The sequence below is a fragment of the Xenopus laevis genome, chromosome 1L, assembly GCF_017654675.1.
Source record: "Xenopus laevis strain J_2021 chromosome 1L, Xenopus_laevis_v10.1, whole genome shotgun sequence".
Lineage (NCBI taxonomy): Eukaryota > Metazoa > Chordata > Amphibia > Anura > Pipidae > Xenopus > Xenopus laevis.
Window position 1 is genome coordinate 37422072 of NC_054371.1, and position 9209 is coordinate 37431280.

A 9209-nucleotide genomic window follows, 5' to 3' on the forward strand; every position below is an offset into this window, starting at 1 on the left:
TGATTCGAAGGAACACGTCATGCTCGCGCACAGAACCCGGATCTCCTAGGACGCTCCCGCCCCTCTCACGCCTTAGAGGGCGCCAGAGCCAACTGCAACACAGAGCGTAAATGGGCAGAAGTTCTAGGCGCTCAGCCAATCAAAGGCGTCCAGCACCACTACCCCGCCCACACAGGCTCTCGCTTGTTTGACATGCTGTTCGCCTAAGTCGCGGGACGCTTATGTGGGTTAACTCATTCGCTGCTTGTAGCGCACTTGAACAAAACAACAAAACCTTCATTGCGGATCAGCACAGGAAAAAAAATAGGTTGAGCTGCATTTTTAGTGCCATTGTTGTTAACTTTGTCTGTATGTGAGAGACGGGGAAGGTTCTTGTAGGAAGAGAAAGCGAGGCATGCCTGCAGCCAGACACTGGCCCAGTACATAGTGGGGTGAATGTGCAGCTACAAAGAGTAAAAGTTGGACACACATAACACGGGTGCATCTAAGCTGCTGATTTAGGTCATTTAGACCAGCGGTCCCCAACCTTTTTAGGGACTGGTGCATACCTCCCAACATTTTGGAAATAAAAAGAGGGACAAAAATGTTGCACCTTGTAATAAGGCAATTTTGACCACACCCATTTTTGTGACCACACCCCCTAATTACCATGTTAATTTTACAAAATTTAGCAGGTTATGTAAGTTTGAACATATTTCTGTTTTTTTCCCAGTTATTACAGTTTTGCTAATGAAGGTGAATTGCCCTTTAAGCTGTGAGTCTAACTTTTCCCAAGGGACCTGTTATCTTATATTGTTACAAAATTTACTTATTTGCTTATCTCAACATTGTTACAAAAGTATCTTATCTGCAGCTGAGGCTGTTCTGGGCTCTCCACCAAAAGCCAGTTAAGTTAGAGACTTTGTTTCTTTTTCTGGCTGTTCAGTGCAGAGAAAAACAGGACTTTGCAGTACAAATGAGGGACTGTGGGTTGAGCTGTCAAAAGAGGGACTGTCCCTCTAAAAATGGGACAGTTGGGAGGTATACAGGTGTAGAGACAATTTTTTTTTGCTAGGTCGGGGGTTGGCGTCCAATTCGGGCACTGCGTAAAACACTCGCTAGACTCGGCGGCACGGTTCAAGACTGTCTGCGGCACTGGGGTTGGGGACCCCTGATTTAGACTGATTCTGCAGTTTATCTGCCAGTGTATGTGGACTGGGACACCAGGGGCCCACCAAAAAACTTTAGACCAGGGGCCCACTTTCAGTACTATTTTCTTACTCAACCTCTATTCTCCTGGTCTCTTTTCTTTACATACTATATATTTCATCTTTTTAGCTTCATAGAAATAGGGAATGGCCATGAAATAGGCCAAATGTTTAGAAGCAGGAGGGCCTGCTGACACCTGGATTGAGACCAGATCTCAATCATGCACGTTTGACTTTCCTGCCTAATGGCGGGCCGAATCGACTAGTTGATGCAGTCCTTGTCCCATCGGCTTGTGTTTATATAATTGTAATCTGTTTGTAGGGCCGAATGATCGGAGTAGCCCGATATCTCTGACATGTTTGTGGGCAAGACATATTGGTGGGAAACAGGTCTGAACTGAGAGTCAAAATTGGCCCTGGCCCTGGCATTCCATGTACACAGAGGTCCAAACAGCCCCCCACCTAGGGTTGCCACCTTTTTTGGGGCCAGAAAACAGGCAAGGGGCGAGGCCAGTGATATCAGGGCGGGACTGATGAAGTGGCGATCAGTGATTGGCTGATCGCCATGTCACTAATTTCAATGTCCAGTCCGGATTTTCTAATTTGGAAATCTGCACAGGAAGGTGTTACTCAGACAGCTAAGGTTGCCCCCTGTCCAGTTTTGACCTGGACAGCCCGGTTTTTTTGATTAGCCAATCGCCAATCATCACGTCATAGCCCAGCTCTGATGGCACAGTCCTGGCTGCTCCACGACATCATGGCCTCACCCACGCAACATCACTGCCCTGCCCCTGCTTCGTCACGGCCCCGCCTCCCCCTGGAGTTCACCAGAGGGAAAGGTGGCAACCTTACGGGCCGCCCTTCCAAATACTGGGCTGTCCGGGTGAAATCCAGACAGTTGGCAACCCTACCCTCACTAACCCACTAAACAGTAAAATTCTATGGCACGGTACAGCAGCCCCACTGGCATTTGCCAGAACCAACAGATTGCTAGTCCAGGCCTGGTGGGAAAGATCCACTCGTTTGGCAACCTCACCAAATGAGCAGATCTTATAGTGTATGGCCATGTGTAGAGGCATAGAGGGTGGAGGAAACTTCCCTATACACTTCTAGGGGCTAATACACAGTAAGGTAACTAAAACCTTATGGGTAGGGTTGTCATCTTTTCTTGAAAAAGCCATCCTTTCTGTATTTTTAGCATTTTTCACTATTAGCTTGGAGCGAAGCTTCCTTTTTACTAGTCAGGCCGGAAATATAGTGGCCAGATGGCAACCCTCCCTATGGGGCTGTGTGCTCAGTCAGTGCTAGTGGTGGCAGGTAAAATGCCCAGCATTAAAGTCTCATAAGAAGATCTTTGGTTATCTTTTTTGTTATTTTCATGCCTTATGTTGGTACAGTCATGCCATTTTTAAGGCACTGGTAATAGTAACCTAGCCTAATAGCAGGCAGGTTAAAAAGGTGTATTTATTGTTTCATTAAAGGGGTTGTCCACCTTTAAATTAACTTTTAGTATGTTATAGAATGGCCAATTCCAAGCAACTTTTTTATTTATTATAGTTATTGAATTATTTGCCTTTTATTCTGACTCTTTCCAGCTTTCAAATAGGGGTCACCGACCCAATCTAAAAACAAATGTTCTGTAAGGCTACAAATGTATCGTTATTGATCATTTTTATTGCTCATATTTCCATTCAGACCATCCCCTATTCATATTACAGTCTCTTGCTCAAATCAGTGCATGGTTGCTAGAGTAATTTGGACCCTAGCGACCAGATTACTGAAACTGCGAACCGGAGAGCTGCTGAATAAAAAGTGAAATAACTAAAAAAATGAAAACCAATTGGAAACTGTCTCAGAATATCATTCTCTACATCATACTAAAAGTAAACTCAAAGGTGAACCATCCCTTTAAAGGGATTCTGTCATGATATTTATGATTTCTAAATTACACTGTTTACACTGCAAATAATTCACTCTACAATATAAAATTTAATTCCTGAACCAGCAAGTGTATTTTTTTTAGTTGTAATATTGGTGTGTAGGCAGCCATCTCAGGTCATATTGCCTGGTCATGTGCTTTCAGAAAGAGCCAGCACTTTAGGACAGAACTGCTTTCTGGCAGGCTGTTGTTTCTCCTACTCAATGTAACTGAATGTGTTGCAGTGGGACCTGAATTTTACTATTGAGTGTTGTTCTTAGATCTACTTGGCAGCTAAGGGCAGTGACACACCAGGAGATTAATCACTAGCTATAAATGGCTGCTTCTCTGGGCAACTAATCTCCTGACCTCTCCAGTAAAAAGCTTTCCCATAGGCAATAATGTGAATCGTTGGTGGTAAAACACATGTGCTGCTCCAGTTTCCCAAAATCGCTTGAAGTTTCCTCTTGTAGCGATTTTGGCTGCTGGGGGGGGTGATAGCACTCCAACTTGCAATACAACAGTAAGAGTAACTAGAGAGGTACATTTCCTGAAGAAAATGTGAGTGGTGCTTGCCGTGGCAAAACTCAGGCCCAAATCTGATTGGCTGTTGTTGCCCCGCCCCTTATTTTCCTAATTGTGAACCACAGTCACTCAGTGACTAACATACCAAAGTTTGGGAATGCTGTCATTTAATGTGTAAAAATGGCAGCATTTCTATTTTTTTCTATTGAAAATCAATGAATGAAATTTGATTGGTTGTTGGTGGCTCCGCCCACTTTTTCTAAACTTGAAGTGGAAACCCCCAGCGACCACATTTGTGATATTCAAGGTCCCTGACATCAATACTGAGAGAATGGCAGCCTTCTTAATTTTTCCCATTAAAACCAATCAAAGAAATCTGATTGGTTGGTTTTGGCTCCACCCACTTTTCTTAATTTTAATCCCAGTCCCCCAGTGACCAACTGTGCCAACTTTGAGGAGGCTGCCATTAACCGTCTAAGAGCGGCAGCAGTTTAAAATTTTCCTATTTAATTGAATGGCTGAAATTTGATTGGCTGTTGTAGACTCCGCCCACTTTTTGTAAATTTTGGCTGCAGTCACCCAGTGACCCACGGTGCCAAGTTTGGGAGCTCTGGATTTATTACTGTGAGAATTACAGCTGTTTACATTTTCTCATTGAAGTCAATAGGGAAAATCTGATTGGTTGTTTGCGGCTCCGCTCACTTTTTTGGGTCCCCAAAATAGGACAGAAAAGTCACAACACCCCATTCCCGAATAAGCTGAACGGTTTGACACCTCATTCATGGGTCTGCGACAAACTAATTATTCGATAAATTCCCCATTATAAGTCAATGGGGCAAATTTGGGGACCTCTCCTGCCCCGGGGGTAAAACTTATACCCTCGTGTGGGGTATCATCTGACACAGGTCGCAAACCTCTTCAAATGTGGTAAATTTAACGTTTCTACAAGATTCCCTCTCTGCGCTAGAATCCGTCAAAAGTTGGCCTCAATGTTAATCTATGGGACTTTTCGGGGTGGTTAATTGCCCCCGCAAGGGGCAATTAACCACCCGCCCCTTAGAAAAGTCATACCACCCCATTCCCGATTAAGCCGCACGATTTGACACCTCATTCATGGGTCTAGGATAAATGGTGCGGGACTAGTTACGCGCCAAACTTTCATACGGAAGAAGAATAAAAATACGTTTGCAAGATAACAGTAGTGATGCTTTGCTTCGCAAGCACCACTAAAAAAATAAGTTTGCAAGATAACAGTAGTGATGCTTTGCTTCGCAAGCACCACTAACTAAATAGTTTAACAGAGCACGTCTGATAAACATGACTGGGGGCAGCTGGGAAACTGACAATATGTCTAGCCCCATTTCATATTTTGTTCTTTTGAGAAACGTATTTCAATGCAGAATTCTGCTGGAGCAGCACTAAATAACACTTATATTGTTACTTTTTATGTGTCTCTCATTCTGACCATCTTGTGGTTGCTAGGGTAAATTGGAGAATAGATGCTAAAATTCCAAGCTGGTGAACAATACATTAAATAATTGAAAAAACACAAAGATATAAAAAATTAATCAAATTGTCTGAGATTAACAGTTAATTTAATTGTTAACTAACACTAACTGCTCAGAAAGTGAATCACTGGGTAAAGTATGGCAGTGGGAAGGAATGAGAAAAGGACTTGGAGTTGCCAAATGGCATAGATACATAATGGTTCTTACATAATGTTCTAATTCTAACTCAGTCGTAGCCAGGATATAAGGCAGTACAGGCAACTTCAACTTGCATGAGTCACATGATGAGTCATCATCTATTATGCTAATTCAATGGCAGAACTGCAGGTGACAGGGTCCCTCTAAACTTTGTAAGTAATACAGTTTTAACTATTGAAACCGCTTATCAGTCTTTACCTGACTGCGCTATAACACTGGTCCCCCTGCAGGGTTTGCTTCACTTATGATTACGGCCCTAGATTTGTTTCAAACCAGGACACTATCTGCTATAGTGTTTGTTATGTTTTGGTAGCTGAGAATGAGTAGAGTATAACAGTGCTTTATTAGCAGGCTCATGCAGCCATTACACAACAGTAAGCAACTCTAACACCAAAAGCTGTATAAAAAGTATGCACGGTATAAGTCTTGAGCACAGTGACATCTATGGTGTATAAACACCACATATTCCCCCTATAGTAGGAAAGCATTTGGACAACTATAATAAACAGCAACAATTAAACAGTATGCATTTTAAAACAATATTATACATTCTTCACATCACAAAGTAGAGTCCTGCAGCGGGTCGGGTACCCACAAAAACCTGCGTTTCCCTGCGGGTTGTGGATAGAAGTTCCGGGTGAAGGTATAGACGCGAGTCGGCGGTTCTGCGGGTTTGTGGGTCGCGCCGCGGGTCTTCTCAATAGCGATATTTACTCCCTTTTTCTGGTCATGTCTACTTCCGATGACGTCACTTCCGGTTTACAATGACAGCACGTCCTGTTTTACTCCTTTTTTCTGATCACGGCTACCTCCGATGATGTCACTTCCGGTTTACAATGACAGCACTTCTTGATTCTTGATGGTCAGCGGGTCGCGGGTCTGGGTTGCTGATAAGGTACTTGCGGTTGGGTCAGTAGCAGGTCCAAGAGGGTAAGAATGCGGATTGCGGGTCCAGGTTGCGGATTGCAGGTTGCGGGTACGGGTCCCAAACAATGGACCCGCGCAGGACTCTATCACACAGTCCTTGGTCCATGCAGGTAGTTTTCTGATTTTTTCAGTACTCCTTTAGGTTCACTTTCTTCAGGCCTATTGCAGTTGACATCAGGAGTAGGAAAATGTCCTTCATCAAATGGAGCTTCTCCAAAGTCATATCTAACAGGAGCAAGACGACTTGCATTCCATATGCGTCCATCAGACAGTTCATATGTGTATGGTCCTCATTGGCGTCTCACTTCAAGTGGTGTAGTAAATTTAGATTGTCCTTGTTTCAGTATTCCTGGTTTCTTAATTCTGACTAAAGATCCAGGCTGAAAGTGTACTTCTCTGTCACCACGTTTTCTGTCAGTATAAGCCTTGCATTTATCTTGTTGACGTTTCACAATGTCAGCAGTAGATGATTTTGTAGGCACAGTATTTTGTGGAAGTTTGATGTCTGCAACATGTAACTTAGTGGGCATCTGCCTGCCATGTAATAATTCAGCTGGAGATGATTGGGTTGTTGCATGGCACGTTGCTCTGTAGTTATGTAGGAACTCTATTGTATATACTTTACAAGATTTCCCAGTAAGATTTGCTGTCTGTAATGCTTCTTTCAGACCTCTGTTGAATCACTCGACTTCTCCATTTGCTTGTGGGTAATACACTGAAGATTTCCTATGCACGATATTCCTCTCTCTCAGAAAGGATTCAAACTCAGATGAGACAAACTGTGTTCCGTTGTCTGATATTAACTCCTTTGGATTACCTTCTCTGCTGAAGACTGTAGACAGAAATGTTATTACTATAGCTAATGTTAAATGAGAAACAAATGCAATTTCAGGTCATTTACTGTAATAGACTATCAAGGTTATAGCAAATCTGCAGTCTATAGGAGCATCTGCAAAAGGAACGACAATATCAATGGCAAGGTTTTCCCATGCTGAATCAGGGAATAGTACTGGCTTAAGTGGTGGTGCATGTGTGATAGCTGTTTTGTCATGATTCTGACAAGTAACACAAGAATTAATGGCAGTTACCACATCTTGCTCTACCAGTTTCTTTAGTTCCTGTGAGGCAGTCTTCCTTATAGAGTAGGGCAATCGCCTCCATTTCTGGTGTACTGGTTTTACATCTGGTCTCAACTTAATTTTCTGTACAAAGTTCTTTGCTTTGTCGTGAAATTTTAGACACTGGCTGTGTGGCAGGCACTGTTGCTGTAGTAATGAGACCATCAACTAATTGTAGATTTAATGCAGCAAAGAGATCCCTTCCAAGTATAGCAGTGCCCTTATTCACAATGTAAAATTCACATTTTGCAGTATTTGATTCAAATTGTATAGTCACTGTCAAGCAACCAAGAACAGGGTTGGATCCTTTAAGTAAATGACCAGTCTCAGGGCAGGTGTAACAAGCAGATCTTTTGCAAAGTATTTCTAGAAAATATCCTTTGGTAGTATAGAAACAGCTGAACCTTTATCAAGCATCAGGTTAATGGAGTGTCAGCAGAAGCAGTATTGACATTGACAGTGCATATAAACTTACACGGTTTTGCAGTGTAGGTAAATCCCTTTCCTTAGCACTGTATTTTGCCTGTGACTGTGCATTATTAGGCCACAGTGTTGAATTCACAATCTGTACATTCCCAGCAGTTTCCTGACTGAGAGTTTTAGCCTCTGCCTCTGCAGTTTGGGAATCTAACAGATGAAATGGTAAGAGACCAAATAGTGGAAAAAACAAACTCACCTCGCATTAGAGAGAGACTGCTCCTAGAGCAGGATTTAACCCTTGCAAAGGCTTTTACAGGATATTTTGTCCTCTATGGTTCTGCACCGGTGTGCCTTCCCCTAGGCAATTTTCATTTTAGCCGGTGGAGCCAGGGTTGGACTGGGGGGCCCTGGGCCCACCGGGACTGCTGTCCAGGGCCCCTTCTGGCCCCCCTACTGTGAGGTGCCGATCGGGCTACACGCATGAATGCGCTCACAGCGTAGCGCAGACGGCGCTGCGTGGTGCGAAAGAAAACTTTTTGTTTAGCATTCCTACATCAGAAGAGGGGTCTGGCCCGGCGGGGGGCCCATGAGGGTCGGGGCCCACTGGGTTTTTCCCCGGTTTCCCGCCGGGCCAGTACGACACTGGGCGGAGAGCAGGGGGAAAGCAGTTCGAGGAGATTGTCGCCCCCCGAAGAAGAGGAGATATGTCACTGGGGTGACTAATCTCCCCGAATCTGATCATGTGGCCTGACCGTTAAAGTAACTGTAATAGTCATATCACTACAAGTTACTTGTTAATAAGTGTGCTTGCTTCTTATTGACTTGATTATTTTGTCAGAATTTCTTCACAAAAAGGTTTTCATGGACACTTTACAGAGACTGCTGGGAATTGAGTCTCTTAATTGGGAGGTGGTGATTAATTGTTAAATCCTCCCACTAAGCACCTGGCAATCACCTTTAAAAAGCACGTTTGTTACACATTTTGTTTGGCTTGATAAAGGACTGGAATAGTCCGAAACGTTGCCGTTGTTGCACGAATAAAAAGTTTTTTCACATATCGGAGTGCTGCTGCAATTGTTTATTCTCATATAATAAAGGTTGAGACATGCTGGGAGCTGTAATATAGCTGTAATCAGGGTTGTATTCTGAAAGTAATATTGAGCAAAAACACTTTTCCCCAAATTTCCGCAGCCAGTTATTAAATTCTCCAATGAGAATCCCGGCTGATCTTTATAAATCTGGCTCCCTGTTTTTTGTTCCTGCAACTGGAGTTGGAAACATTAAAGGAGAACTAAACCCCCACACAATGTTAAGTCCCCAATGGCCACCCTCCCCGCCTCCCCCTGTCTTAACCCTGAATTCTGTCCCCTGTTGAAATAGTGACCGCACATGCAGAGTGAGAGCAGCG